This window comes from Miscanthus floridulus, chromosome 1 (assembly GCF_019320115.1).
Source record: "Miscanthus floridulus cultivar M001 chromosome 1, ASM1932011v1, whole genome shotgun sequence".
NCBI classification, from domain to species: domain Eukaryota; kingdom Viridiplantae; phylum Streptophyta; class Magnoliopsida; order Poales; family Poaceae; genus Miscanthus; species Miscanthus floridulus.
Genome location: NC_089580.1, coordinates 155,350,700 through 155,365,701, shown reverse-complemented (window position 1 = coordinate 155,365,701; position 15,002 = coordinate 155,350,700).

The window sequence follows — 15,002 nt, the reverse complement described above, 5'->3', positions numbered from 1 at the left end:
CTGCCCGAACTCTAAGCCGCCGCCGCTGCCGCTGCCGCCTTGTCGATCTACTCCATGGTGCCACCAGGGAGCACGTCGTGCTTCAATAGGCGTGCGGGCGGCCTTCCCCTCATCCTGTACACCGAATGCGGCGGTCGAATGGTGGTGAGGCGTGTTTCCACGTAGCCATGGAGTCCAGGGAAGGTATTCTACTGTTGCCCAGACCATAAGGTGAGTTAGGGTTTGATGATTCAAATCTTTGGCACTTGGATTGTTGTGTCCTTGTTGCAATTGAGTTTGATTTGATTATTTTGGCAGAGGGATGGCAGCGGGTGTCCATTTTTCTACTGGGAAGCAGACTACATCAATCACGTCTTAAAGATGTTGAAGGAAGGCGACAATGGCACATGTGAAGCCCAGTCTATAACAGAACCGACCAATTATACGAAATTAAGTAAGAAAATCATCCGCCAGAGCAGACGATTTAGCAAACTTAAGCCCGTATAACCCGGTAGTCCGTGAAATCACGAAGAATTTCAAACCAACTCACATACCAACCAAGATCGTAATAAGTTTAGCGGTCACCATCACAGATACATCAGGGTTTAAACATAGTTATTACAAACGAGTTCGAATAAAAGTAGCGGAAGCCATTTGTTCAAAACCACACACACTCACACGGAGTTCAAATAAAGTGCCAACGAATGATCATCTCCAACAAAAGCATCAGACGAGACGTAAGGAATGACCATGCCCATGGTCCTAAGCATCACCCATCGTATGATAAAGGCAGTTGATATAGTAGCCGTAATACATCTGCCCATCTGCAACAAGTGGGAATAAAACCCTGAGTACGAGAAGTTACTCAGCTAGACTTACCCGACATAACCGAAAATAAAGTGACACCAAGGATTATGAAGGGCTTTATAGTAGGGTAGCTGACTCATTTGCAAAAAGAGACATTATTAGCATTTCAAGAACATTTTCAAAAGCATTATTGTTAAGTTAATTATTATTATTAATCTGTCGACTACATTTGCACCTACACTAGAGCAAGCATGTGATTAAGCAAATAATGATAACTAATGATCATTAACAACTTTCATAATGTCATATTCATTATAACTGTCCAAGTGTTCCATCAACATTACTACGATGAAGTCACTCAAGTCAAGTGCTCACTATCCAGGAGCGATGGCGATTCGAATCGATTCCTAACCAGCTGGTGATTTATTCCTTACACAAACCTCACTCACCCGCTAAAGTGAGGTATCGGTCACCGGGTCAACTATCCAGGAATCTCGAGTTTGCCAGGAACCACATGTACCCGGGGGCCGACCGACTGTCCTTTTGGTCTTATCATCGCGCCTCCGTGTCCTACCACACCTGCTCCAGCACAGTGCGCTGTGGGCAATCTACTCGGCCCGAATAATCTCCCAGCTTCGTGGTCGAAAGGTACTTTATTCGGCCAACTAAATGTAAGGCATGCGTTCAACATGACCTGAGGCCCAACAACGGTCGGTTCTTAATCGACACAGACGGAAAGCACTACAGTCTAAAACTCTGTAAGTCTCCATCCGGTCTCAACTTCAATTAACACTTAGTTATACCATGACTACATAATTATCCAAGCAGATCCAGGTAACCCCCTATAGCTCGCAGGTGATAGGAAATCACCCGACTTCTACCGGTCTAAGCCAGCTAAGCATTGACTCGACTGCGGATACCAGGGTAACAAGGATATAGTATAACAAAGGTAGACAGGGTATAATGCAGCAACGGTTGCAAACAACTCCTGAACGTAATGCATCAATTAAAGTAAAGCATTTAATTAATAATTGCAAACCGGGGAGAAAAATGCTCTGGGGCTTGCCTCTCTCGAAGGAGAACAGGCGGTGATCGGGGCACTCCGGAAGTTCCTCAACGTCCTCCACATCTGCTTCAGTCACTTCTTGCAGCTGCACCTCGAGTTGCTCCTCACGTATGACAACTGGGCTCTCGGTTTGCGATCCTGTATGATGCATGTGCGTAAGTGCTTATGCAAAAAGTGCATCGGATGAAATGAACACAATGGATATGCTTGAATGCAAGGTAGTCAACATCATCCAAGAACCTATACTACAAGCACATGTCATCTACTACATTCTCTTCTACTACTAATATGCTGAGTCAACACATCTCATTAAATGCTTCAAAGATACACCAAAGCTTCACTAATTTCTTAATCATACATAAGGCAACATTTGATTAAACCCTAATTAATAATAGGTTTGAATAGCAACATCTATTTTTATAGCTTAGAAAAATCTTAGAAAATTATCATAGCAAAGTACTACCCTAAGTAGTCTACCATCAGATTTTTATGGCATTTGGATAAGTGGAATAGCCTACACAAAAATGACAAGCTATGGCATAATTATGAACATGAAAATACTTTGTATTATGAAAAGTGTCAAACAGATTTAGTATTTTTCCTAGGTTCTAAACAGTAAATAATCACTGTACAAAAATTGTCACATGCATGTTTTATACAAATTTTGCTCTTTAGCAAAAATAACAAAAATCAGCCCTTAAAGGCACTTGAACTACATCTCACAATTTTTCTACAGGACATACATGGCATATACCCTAGGAAGTACATTACACAAGAAGAGTAACAAACTTGGAAGCATATTTTTCTGATACATATAGGTTTTACTACACATTTTACAAGATATCAGCAATATCAAGGATTAAATAAAGCTCTTTAGAAAAGTATCTCAAAAATGACATGCAATATTTTTATCATGTAGATCTGGTGACAAGGAACCTAGCAAGATTTGTTTCAATAAATTTGGAGCCAAAATAAGTACACAAACATTTTCCAAAGTATTCCTCTTCCCAAATAATAAAAGAAAAACTGAAAACGTATTTTTCCTATTACTACTGGGCCGGCCCATGGAAACAACTGGCCCACGGCCACTTTCAGCCTGCAAAACCGAGCAAAGGGGAAGGGCGACGGCCTGGCTTAGGGCTTCGGCCCAAGGCCGACCTGGCCCAGCTCGGCCGAGGCGAGACGCCACGCCACGCCGGCGTTCCAGACGCCACGGCGGTGCGGCCGCTACCAGCGGGCCGGCGGCCGTTGCCGACCAGGTCCAGGCAAGCGGGCGTGCGCGCTGGGTCCATAAGAAGGTGGCGAACTCGAGCAGGTAACTCAATGGGATGGAGAAGGGACGGAGGAAGCTCTTCCACGACGAGGCCAAGCGCGGCGGCGCCATGACCGACGGTGGTGAAAACGCGCAAGCCGCTATACCTTACTCAAATGGTGTCCCTGCAGCAAGCACCAGGTACCGGGGAGCGAGGCGGAGCGACGTGTGCTCGATTGCGGGCAATGGTGGACCACCGGCGGCCAATTTTGTCGGTGGGGCTGCGGTGGCGATGGCGGCGCGAGCGGAGCTCGGTGCGGGGCGAGGCAGAGAGGCAGCGTGGGAGAGGAAATGAGGAGTGCAGGGAGAAGCGGAGCTGCGGTGGCTTGAAAACGGCGAGGCGCGCTTGCTTGCGGGGGCCATGGGATGCCACCCGGCCAGCGTCGCTGGCATGCGCTCGCCACACGGTGCAGCGTGCCTGACGTGGTTGGACGCGTACGCGCACGTGGGGGAAGAAGGAAGCCAGCGCGTGAGGTGGGCTGGGTTGAGGCGAAGGTGCGGTGCGGGGTGGATCATTGGGCCGGCTTCGACTGGTGGGCCAGAAGTGAGGCGGCGGCCCATTAACAGAGAGAAACAATTTTTCAAATTCTATTTTCAATGAATTTTCAAATATCAGTTTTCAAATACCCTTTTGAGCAAGAAAATAACTTCTTTTGAAAATGGCCCAAAAATAAAAGTTGCTTAGAATTTAATCCTCTACAACTTTGCTTTAGGGACCAACTAAAAATTTTGCATAGATTTTGAATTGGGAAGCAAAAGCTAAATAGGGAGGATTTTTGACCATTTTCAATAAAAATTTCAAATGCATATTTTGTCAAAAGTTTGAATACAAACTTTGCTCCAAAAATTATGCTAAATAATTCTAGATGATTTACAATTATAGCCAAACATGTTTTACTAACCTAGCAAGCATAATTAGGGCAAAAACAACTCTAAACAAGTGTATGCAACATTCATGTTTCACAAGCATGTTTCATACGTTTCGAAGCATGGTTTCAGTTATTATTTACATGATTAGGCATGGATACTTAGGATGCTTGATGATGCACAATATGCATGATTTGCAGTGCTTAAATGCTTGTATAACACCGGGGTGTTACAACCCCCCCCCTTATAAAAATCTCGTCCCGAGATTTGGGTTACGAACCATTTGTTATAAAAATCTTCATAAGCTTTTTGTAGATATTCTCCCGTTTCCCAAGTTGCATCTCCCTCATCATGGTGATTCCACTGTATCTTGTATGTTTTCACCACACTATTCCGAGTAGCACATTCTTTAGTGTCTAGCACACGGACCGGTTGCTCACGATACACCAAATCTGATTTGAGTTTGAATGCCCTGAGGTTCTATCCTTTCCTCTGGAACACGCAAACACTTCTTGAGATGTGATACATGGAAAACTGGGAAGACGGTACTCATTGTCTCAGGTAACTCTAACTTATAAGCTACTGGACCTCTTCTTTCCAAGATCTTGTATGGTCCTATGTATCTAGCGGCAAGCTTTCTCCGGACTCCAAACCGTTTCTTCTTCATTGGCGTGACCTTCAGATAAACATAGTCACCTACTTCAAACACAAGGGGTCTCCTTCTTTTGTCTGCATAACTTTTCTAACGCGATTGGGTCGCCTTCATATTTTGTTGAATAATATGAACTTTCTTCTCGGCCTCTTCTACAAAGTCAATGCCATAATACCTTCTATCTCCTGGCTCGACCCAATTCAGTGGTGTTCTACATTTTCTGCCATACAAAGCTTCGAATGGAGCCATCTTTATGCTTTCTTGATAACTATTATTGTAAGCAAACTCAGCTAATGGTAACCATGACTCCCATGATCCCCTAGAAGACAACACACATGCTCTTAACATATCCTCTAGAACAGCATTCACTCGTTCAGTCTGACCATCTGTCTGAGGATGATAAGCGGTACTACGAATCAAACTAGTTCCCAAGCCTTTATGTAAATATTCCCAAAAGTGAGCCATGAACTGTGGCCCTCTATCAGATACTATAGTCTTTGGTATACCATGCAACCTCACAATTTCTGCAATATACTTCTCAGGCATATTGAGGTGGTCGATAAGTTGTCTTGACAGGTAATAAATGAGCGGTCTTGGTAAGACGATCCACAATCACCCAAATCGAATCATATCCCTTTTGAGTAGTGGGCAAACCAGAGATAAAATCCATACTTATATCATCCCACTTCCAACTAGGTATGGACAAAGGTTGCAACAAACTCGGCAGGTTTCATATGAATAGCTTTCACTCTACAACACGTGTCATATCTGGCAACATATGCTTGTAACTTCTTTCTTCATTTTGGTCCACCAATAACGAGGTCTTAGTTCTTGATACATCTTACTTACTTCCCAGATGGATAGATAGCTTAGAAAGGTGAGCTTCATCCATGAGTTTATTCCTAAGCTCTCGATCCTTGGGAACCACAAGATGGTTGTCAAACCACAACACGCCCTGTTCATCCACTCTAAAGTGCTTAGACGACTTTTCTTTTATTTTCTCTTTGATGTGGAATATTCCCTTAGTCTGTTTTCTAGCCTTCTATTATCTTACTCTCCAAAGAGCAACTAATCTGAATACTATGTAACATAGCAGGATGCATCAGATCGAACCCATCTTCAAGTAATGGCTGCACATTCAAGTAATGTGACTTTCTGCTCAAAGCATCTACCACTATATTGGCCTTTCTAGGATGATATTGCACATTCAAGTTGTAATCTTTGATCAATTCCAACCATCTTCGCTGTCTCATGTTCAGCTCTGGTTGGGTAAAGATGTACTTAAGACTCTTGTGATCTGTGAAAATATTGCACACATTACCAAGTAGATAATGTCTCCAAATTTTTAGGGCATGCACAACTACAGCAAGTTCAAGATCATGTGTCGGATAGTTGCCCTCATGCTTTCTCAATTGACGTGAGGCATAAGCAATGACTCTTCCTTCTTGCATAAGAACATAGCCCAATCCAGTTTTTGATGCGTCGCAAAACACATCAAATGGTTTCTCAATGTCTGGTTGTGCTAGAACAGGAGCAAGTGGTCAACAGTTTCCGCAAGGTGTGGAAAGCTGCTTCACACTCCTCTATCCACACGAACTTGTGATCTTTCTGTAGCAGACTTGTCATTAGCTTGGCAATCTTCGAGAAGTCCGGTATAAACGACGATAGTAACCGGCTAATCCTAAGAAACTTCTAACCTCAGGAACTGTGGTCGGTGCCTTCCAATCCATAACCTCTTGCACCTTACTTGGGTCGACTAAAACTCCATTTTCTGACAGAATGTGACCAAGGAAAGGAACTTTCTTCAACCAGAATTCGCATTTGCTAAACTTAGCATATAGCTTATGATCTCTAAGTCTGGTCAAGACAATTCTCAGATGCTCTTCATGATCCTTCTCGTTCTCAGAGTACACCAGAATGTCATCAATGAACACAACCATGAACTTATCCAATTCTGGCATGAAAACTGTATTCATCAAAAACATAAAGTATGCAGGAGCATTTGTCAAGCCAAAGGACATGACAAGATACTCATACAACCCGTATCTGGTGGAAAATGCAGTTTTTCGGTATATCTTGTGGCCTAATCTTGATCTGATGATAACCGGATCTCAAATCTATCTTTGAGAACACCTTAGCCTTGGCTAACTGGTCAAACAGAACATCAATATGAGGCAAGGGATACTTATTCTTGATGGTTACAGCGTTAAGTGGCCTGTAATCTACGCACATTCTCAACGTGCCCTCTTTCTTCTTCTTCACAAACAAGGCGGGACATCCCCATTCAGACTTGCTTGGCCAGATAAACCCCTTTTTCGATAACTCTTCTAGTTGCTTCTTCAGCTCAACTAATTCATCCAGAGGCATCCGATAGGGTCTCCTTGAAATCGAAGCTGTTCCAGGGATTAACTCAATTCCAAACTCAATATCCCTATCTGGCGGAAGACCAGGTAGCTCATCCGGGAATACATCCGGAAACTCACACACTACCAGAATCTGATGAATAGGAATGACTTCAGTAGCACATGTCACACTTATAAGGTCTGTTCTCTGAGGCAATGGTACTTGGAAAGTACCCTCACCTAGGGGATCCTTAAGGGTAAGTACCCGACTTCCTGTATCTATGACTGCTCCCCAATCCTTCATCCAATTCATCCCTATAATGACATCCAGAACTAGTCCAGGCATAACTATCAAGTTCACTCGAAACTTTCTGCTACCTAATTCAAGGGTTGCCCCTCGAACCATCCGATTGGTCAAAACATCAGCCCCTGCTGAACTTATACGGTAACCATAACCCAATTCTGTGCATAGTTGTTCATGTTTCTATGCAAATGCTTGACTCATAAAAGAATATGATGATCCAGAATCAAATAGAACAACTACAGGGTTTTGGTTGACAGGAAACTTACCAGCGGTTATGGGCTCTCCCTCAGGAATCTCATCCACAGTCATACTATGCACCCGAGCATTATAGGTCTGCTGCTTCTTCTTGGGCAGATAAGGATAGAACCTTGAGAAGTGGCCAGGTTGGTCACAATTGTAGCAGGGCCCCCTTACTGTACCAGCAGATCCCATAGCTTCCTTAGAACTGCCCTATACCGTAGTTGCGGCTACCTTGTTAGACTGTACTGCCATCTTGTAAGGCTTCTATGGTCACCTGAAATTTTGACCTCTCTGCTAAGGTGGCCTAAACCTAGCACCAGGTGCAGATGGACGATAGGGAGGACGACCTCCCACAGGTGCTCTTGCTTGGGACTGACCACCTTCTAGGGCTCTCTTGCGAGTCTTGGCTGCGGTGCTGGCGTTGTTGTTCTTTTCCTGCTTCAGACAATCACTGATGAAGTCATTGAATCTGGCGTGGGTGTTGGTACCCACATGCTTCATCATCTTTGGATTGAGTCCTCTCTTGAAACTGGCGATTCTCTTAGCATCAGTGTCAACCATGTCAGGGAGCATAACTGACACAAGTTGTTGAAGGCATGCAAATATTGCGTCACAGTCTTGGTGCCCTGATTCAACGCCAAGAACTCTCCCAACTTCATCTCAGGTCAGCCCGGGTGGAATATAAACTCCACTGGAAGGCCTCAGCGAACTCTCTCCACGTAATCTGAGCATTTGGAGGGAAGGTGGTGCGATGGTGCTTCCACCACATTCCCACTGGTCCTTGCAACTGATGTGCAGCATACTCAGTTTTCAATACCTCAGTCATCCTCAACACACGGAATTTATCTTCCATAGTGTTGATCCATTCTTTAGCATCGAGTGGTTCTAGTTGCTTCCTTGAATATTGGCGGCCTGGTGTCCATAAAATCTTTGAAGCTGCTATACTGATTCACCCCAATGCCACCACCCTAATTGTTACCGCGCTGAATATTGTTGGTGATAGTATGCAGAAAATCCTCCATGTTCTTCTAGGATTGTTCCGTGTTGCGCTGACTCCCGAAGCAACTGTGCGAGGAACACCTCTGGGGTAAACAGGGGGAGGAGGTGGCAAATGCGGTTCATGGGGGGGCTCATTGTTGTTGCCGTGGCTTCCACCACCACCACCGGTCCCAGCACCATTAGCACCAGTCTCAGCGGCCTCATACGTGGTACAGCGAGTATTTGTCATCTGCATATTTTAGCAACAAGTAATGATTGAGTGAAGCTGTAATAATTGTGAGTGAATGAAAAATTATGTCGTACTGAATTTACTAGAGAGAATAAATTCATACAATAAAACAGAGGCACAATAATCGCATCCCAATTAAAACAACATCACTAATTAAATTACTTCAAAAGCAAACATCGCGTCCATACAACCAAATTGCCAGCATACATACACTAGGACTTTTATGCGTTCAGATATCGCAATACTAGCCAAGTTCCACTCTACATGCCAAGTCTCATAAGTTCGAAGCAAGATACATTAGGTTACATGCCAACAAAAGAAAGGTCATCACGACAGGACCTAAACACTAGCGCAAGGCAACTAGCCTACTCCTTAGGGCCGTCATCGAGGTCGGAGACGTCACCATCGCCCCCAGGTGAAACTACAGGCTCGTCCTCCTCCTCGTCAGTCGATGTCCATACCAGCAGGCATCTAGAGGAGCATATGGGCCAACCCCATTGTAGAGCGCATGAAACTCCTCGTGTAGGTTGACGTTGTACTCCTCTAGCTCATCGACCCTCCGTAGCAGAAGGTCCCTCTCATCCCAGGCTTCATTCCTCTCTTGAACCAACTGTCCAATCATAGCGGTCTGCATTGTTGTTGGCCTGAGTCAACGTATGCACCCGCTGCATAGCTCTATCACCTCTCTCTACCGCCTTGGTTTCACTGTAAGCTCATATCAGCCAACTGCTCCTGCAAACTAGCTATAGCACGTGCCTGCTTCTTCTTCTGCTTTCTCACCTTGAGCTTATCATGACTACGCAAGCCAGTCAAAGTCTAGTAGGTACTCTCAAGACCCTCATACGCTCTGATGGCGGCGAACATAGCACTCATAGCATGGTTGTCGCTAGCCTATCCCTCAGCTGGACCTCTGACCAAGGCACTTCCCTGAGGCTGAATCCAAATAGCATCACGAGGATCATCCCTAGGAAAGGTGCCAGCTAGAGCTACTGCAAGCTCACTAGGAAATCTGCTCATGATATCCCTGATGACACGGAAAGCTGCTCCCTCTGCACCCTCAATAGGAGTGCGACCCTCAAACTCCAAGTGCCAACCATCCCACTCTAGAGCATCACCAAGAGCAGGAACTGTGATCTCTACCACTGCAAGTCCATCCTCTGCTAACTGGCTCTCATTCCAAGAGTACACCGGCTCTTGACCCTCTGGGTACCCCACATCATGGAGCACTCTCCAAAGTAAGGTCGGCATGCCAAACTCGCTCAAGAAGGTGTCCATGGTGCGGTGCTCCCTCAGGGCCAACGGACGTCGAGGTGCTCTTCCTCTGGTGGACTTACGGGAAGTCTGCTTCGTGCGGGCCATCTGTAGCAAAAGTTCTTTTATTACCCTATGGAAACATATTTTAGGTGATACAACTTTTATCAAAATGAGATAATTCAATTTATAAGGGGAGGAATGCATGACATGAATGAAATGCACAAGTAATATGATGTATGTACGTGCCGTACGTTCTCACAAACTTATGAAATAAATAATTTCTAGCGACGAATTCGGTGGCATACAAATGATCTCTCAAATACGTATCTAATACGTTCTACACGATAACGTTGTTATGTACCTGCAGAAGATTCATTTCAGCCCAATTCCCGATGAATGCATAAAAGCAGTAATTTTTATCTACATGCTCTACATGAATCCCTAGATACTGTGTACAACGGTAGTAACTACCCGAACCATCGTCCTATTGATGGCATCGCCTCAACAGACAGAATACCCACATATGAGATACCTTTGTAAAACATGCTGTAGAACATATAATTACTCCAGCATCATATAATCATTCACTCTAGATCAGCGGTGTATCCGATCATGCTCTCACAGCTCACACTTACCGAGGCGTAGAGGCAAATGGATCCATACACTACCACTCAAACAAGTGGTACTCATACAATAGCATGCCGTATGAGCAATGAAAGAGAAATATGATGTAAGAACCCTAAGTCAATACTTAATTAAGCCACCTAGAGTCCTTAACTGGGCATAAAGGATATGACCACTGGCACACTTTTTAGTTTGGAAATCACGTTTTTCAAATGTCCTTTTTATTTTAAATACACTTGTGAACAGTAACATGCTAAACCATGCTCTGATGCCAGCTATAACAGAACTGACCAATTATACGAAATTAAGTAAGAAAATCATCCGCCAGAGCAGACGATTTAGCAAACTTAAGCCCGTATAACCCGGTAGTCCATGAAATCATGAAGGATTTCAAACCAACTCACTATACCAGCCAAGATCGTAATAAGTTTAGCGGTCACCATCACATATTACATAAAAGTTCGCATCACAGATACATCAGAGTTTAAACATAGTTATTACAAACGAGTTCGAATAAAAGTAGCGGAAGCCATTTGTTCAAAACCACACACACTCACACAGAGTTCAAATAAAGTGCCAGCTAATGATCATCTCCAACAAAAGCATCAGACGAGACGTAAGGAATGACCATGCCCATGGTCCTAAGCATCACCCATCGCAGGATAAAGGCAGTTGATACAGTAGCCGTAATACATCTGCCCATCTGCAATAAGTGGGAATAAAACCCTGAAGTACGAGAAGGTACTCAGCTAGACTTACCCGACATAACCGAAAATAAAGTGACACCAAGGATTATGAAGGGCTTTATAGTAGGGTAGCTAACTCATTTGCAAAAAGAGGCATTATTAGCATTTCAAGAACCTTTCCAAAAGCATTATTGTTAAGTTAATTATTATTATTAGCCTGTCGACTACATTTGCACCTACACTAGAGCAAGCATGTGATTAAGCAAATAATGATAACTAATGATCATTAACAACTTTCATAATGTCATATTCATTATAACTGTCCAAGTGTTCCATCAACATTACTACGATGAAGTCACTCAAGTCAAGTGCTCACTATCCAGGAGCGATGGCGATTCGAATCGATTCCTAACCAGCTAGTGATTTATTCCTTACACAAACCTCACTCACCCGCTAAAGTGAGGTATCGGTCACCGAGTCAACTATCTAGGAATCTCGAGTTTGCCAGGAACCACATGTACCCGGGGGCCGACCGACTGCCCTTTTAGTCTTATCATCGTGCCTCCGTGTCCTACCACACCTGCTCTGGCATAGTGCACTACGGGCAATCTACTCAGCCCAAATAATCTCCCAGCTTCACGGTCGAAAGGTACTTTATTCGGCCAGCTAAATGTAAGGCATGCGTTCAACATGACCTGAGGCCCAACAACGGTTGGTCCTTAATCGACACAGATAGAAAGCACTACAGTCTAAAACTCTGTAAGTCTCCATCCGGTCTCAACTTCAATTAACACTTAGTTATACCATGACTACATAATTATCCAAGCAGATCCAGGTAACCCCTTATAGCTCGTAGGTGATAGGAAATCACCCAACTTCTACCGGTCTAAGCCAGCTAAGCATTGACTCGACTGCGGATACTAGGGTAACAAGGATATAGTATAACAAAGGTAGACAAGGTATAATGCAGCAACAGTTGCAAACAACTCCTGAATGTAATGCATCAATTAAAGTAAAGCATTTAATTAATATTTGCAAACCAGAGAGAAAAATGCTTCGGGGCTTGCCTCTCTTGAAGGAGCTCGGGCGATGATCGGGACACTCCGGAAGTTCCTCAATGTCCTCCTCGTCTGCTTTGGTCACTTCCTAAGGCTGCATCTCGAGTTGCTCCTCGGGTATGATGACTGGGCTCTCGGTTTGCGATCCTGTATGATGCATGTGCGTAAGTGCTTATGCAAAAAGTGCATCAGATGAAATGAACACAATGGATATGCTTGAATGCAAGGTAGTCAACATCATCCAAGAACCTATACTACAAGCACATGCCATCTACTGCATTCTCTTCTACTACTAATATGCTGAGTCAACACATCTCATTAAATGCTTCAAAGATACACCAAAGCTTCACTAATTTCTTAATCATACATAAGGCAACATTTGATTAAACCCTAATTAATAATAAGTTTGAATAGCAACATCTATTTTTATAGCTTAGAAAAATCTTAGAAAATTACCATAGCATAGTACTACCCTAAGTAGTCTACCACTAGATTTTTATGGCATTTGGATAAGTGGAATAGCCTACACAAAAATGACAAGCTATGGTATAATTATGAACATGAAAATACTTTGTATCATGAAAAGTGTCAAACAACAGATTTAGTATTTTTCCTAGGTTCTAAACAGTAAATAATCACTGTACAAAAATTGTCACATGCATGTTTTATACAAATTTTGCTCTCTAGCAAAAATAACAAAAATCAGCCCTTAAAGGCACTTGAACTACATCTCACAATTTTTCTACAGGACATACATGGCATATATTTTTCCTAGGAAGTACATTACACAAGAAGAGTAACAAACTTGGAAGCATATTTTTCTGATACATATAGGTTTTACTACACATTTTACAAGATATCAGCAATATCAAGGATTAAATAAAGCTCTTAGAAAAGTATCTCAAAAATGACATGCAATATTTTTATCATGTATATTTGGTGACAAGGAACCTAGCAAAATTTGTTTCAACAAATTTGGAGCCAAAATGAGTACACAAACATTTTCCAAAGTATTTCTCTTCCCAAATAATTAAAGAAAAACCGAAAACGTATTTTTCCTATTACTACTGGGCCGGCCCGTGGGAACAACTGGCCCACGACCACTTTTAGCCTGCGCAACCGAGCGAAGGGGAAGGACGACGGCCTGGCTCAGGGCTTCGGCCCAAGGCCGACCTGGCCCAGCTCGGCCGAGGTGAAACGCCACGCCACGCCGGCGTTCCAAACGCCACGGTGGTGCGGCCGCTGCCAGCGGGCCGGCGGCCGTTGCTGGCCAGGTCCGGGCAAGCGAGCATGTGCGCTGGGTCCGCAAGAAGGTGGCAAACCCAAGCAGGTAACTCAATGGGATGGAGAAGGGACGGAGGAAGCTCTTCCATGGCGAGGCCAAGCGCGGCGGCGCCATGACCGACGGTGGCGAAAACACGCAAGCCGCTATACCTTGCTCAAATGGTGTCCCTGCAATGAGCACCAGGTGCCGAGGAGTGAGGCGGAGCGACGTGTGCTCGATTGCAGGTAATGGTGGACCACCAGCGACCAATTTTGCCGGCAGGGCTACAGTGGCGATGGCGGTGCGAGCGGAGCTCGGTGCGGGGCAAGGCAGAGAGGCAGCACGGGAGAGGAAATGAGGAGTGCAGGGAGAAGCGGAGCTGCAGTGGCTTGAAAACAACGAGGCGTGCTTGCTTGCGGGGGCCACGGGATGCCACCCGGCCAGCGTCGCCGGCATGCGCTCGCCACGTGGCGCGGCGTGCCTGACGCGGTCGGACGCATACGCGCGCGCAGGGGAAGAAGGAAGCCAGCGTGCGAGGTGGGCTGGGCTGAGGCGAAGGTGCGCCGCGGGGTGGATCATTGGGCCGGCTTCGGCCGGTGGGCCAGAAGTGAGGCGGCGGCCCGTTAACAGAGAGAAACAATTTTTCAAATTCTATTTTCAATGAATTTTCAAATATCAGTTTTCAAATACCCTTTTGAGCAAGAAAATGACTTCTTTTGAAAATGGCCCAAAAATAAAAGTTGCTTAGAATTTAATCCTCTACAACTTTGCTTTAGGGACCAACTAAAAATTTTGCATAGATTTTGAACTGGGAAGCAAAAGCTAAATAGGGAGGATTTTTGACCATTTTCAATAAAAAATTCAAATGCATATTTTGTCAAAAGTTTGAATACAAACTTTGCTCCAAAAATTGTGCTAAATAATTCTAGATGATTTACAATTATAGCCAAACATGTTTTACTAACCTAGCAAGCATAATTAGGGCAAAAACAACTCTAAACAAGTGTATGCAACATTCATGTTTCATGAGCATGTTTCATACGTTTCGAAGCATGATTTCAGTTATTATTTACATGATTAGGCATGGATACTTAGGATGCTTGATGATGCATAATATGCATGATTTGTAGTGCCTAAATGCTTGCATAACACTGGGGTGTTACACAGTCTGAAGGAGAATCAAACCTACGTCCCTATGCTGGCCTGATGGACAATGCAGTGGCCAACAAAGCTTAAGGAAATCAAGGAAAGGACCAAACATAGTTTGTTTGCTGAATGTGATATGTGTTCTCTGTGTGTGTATAGTGTTGGCACTTGTG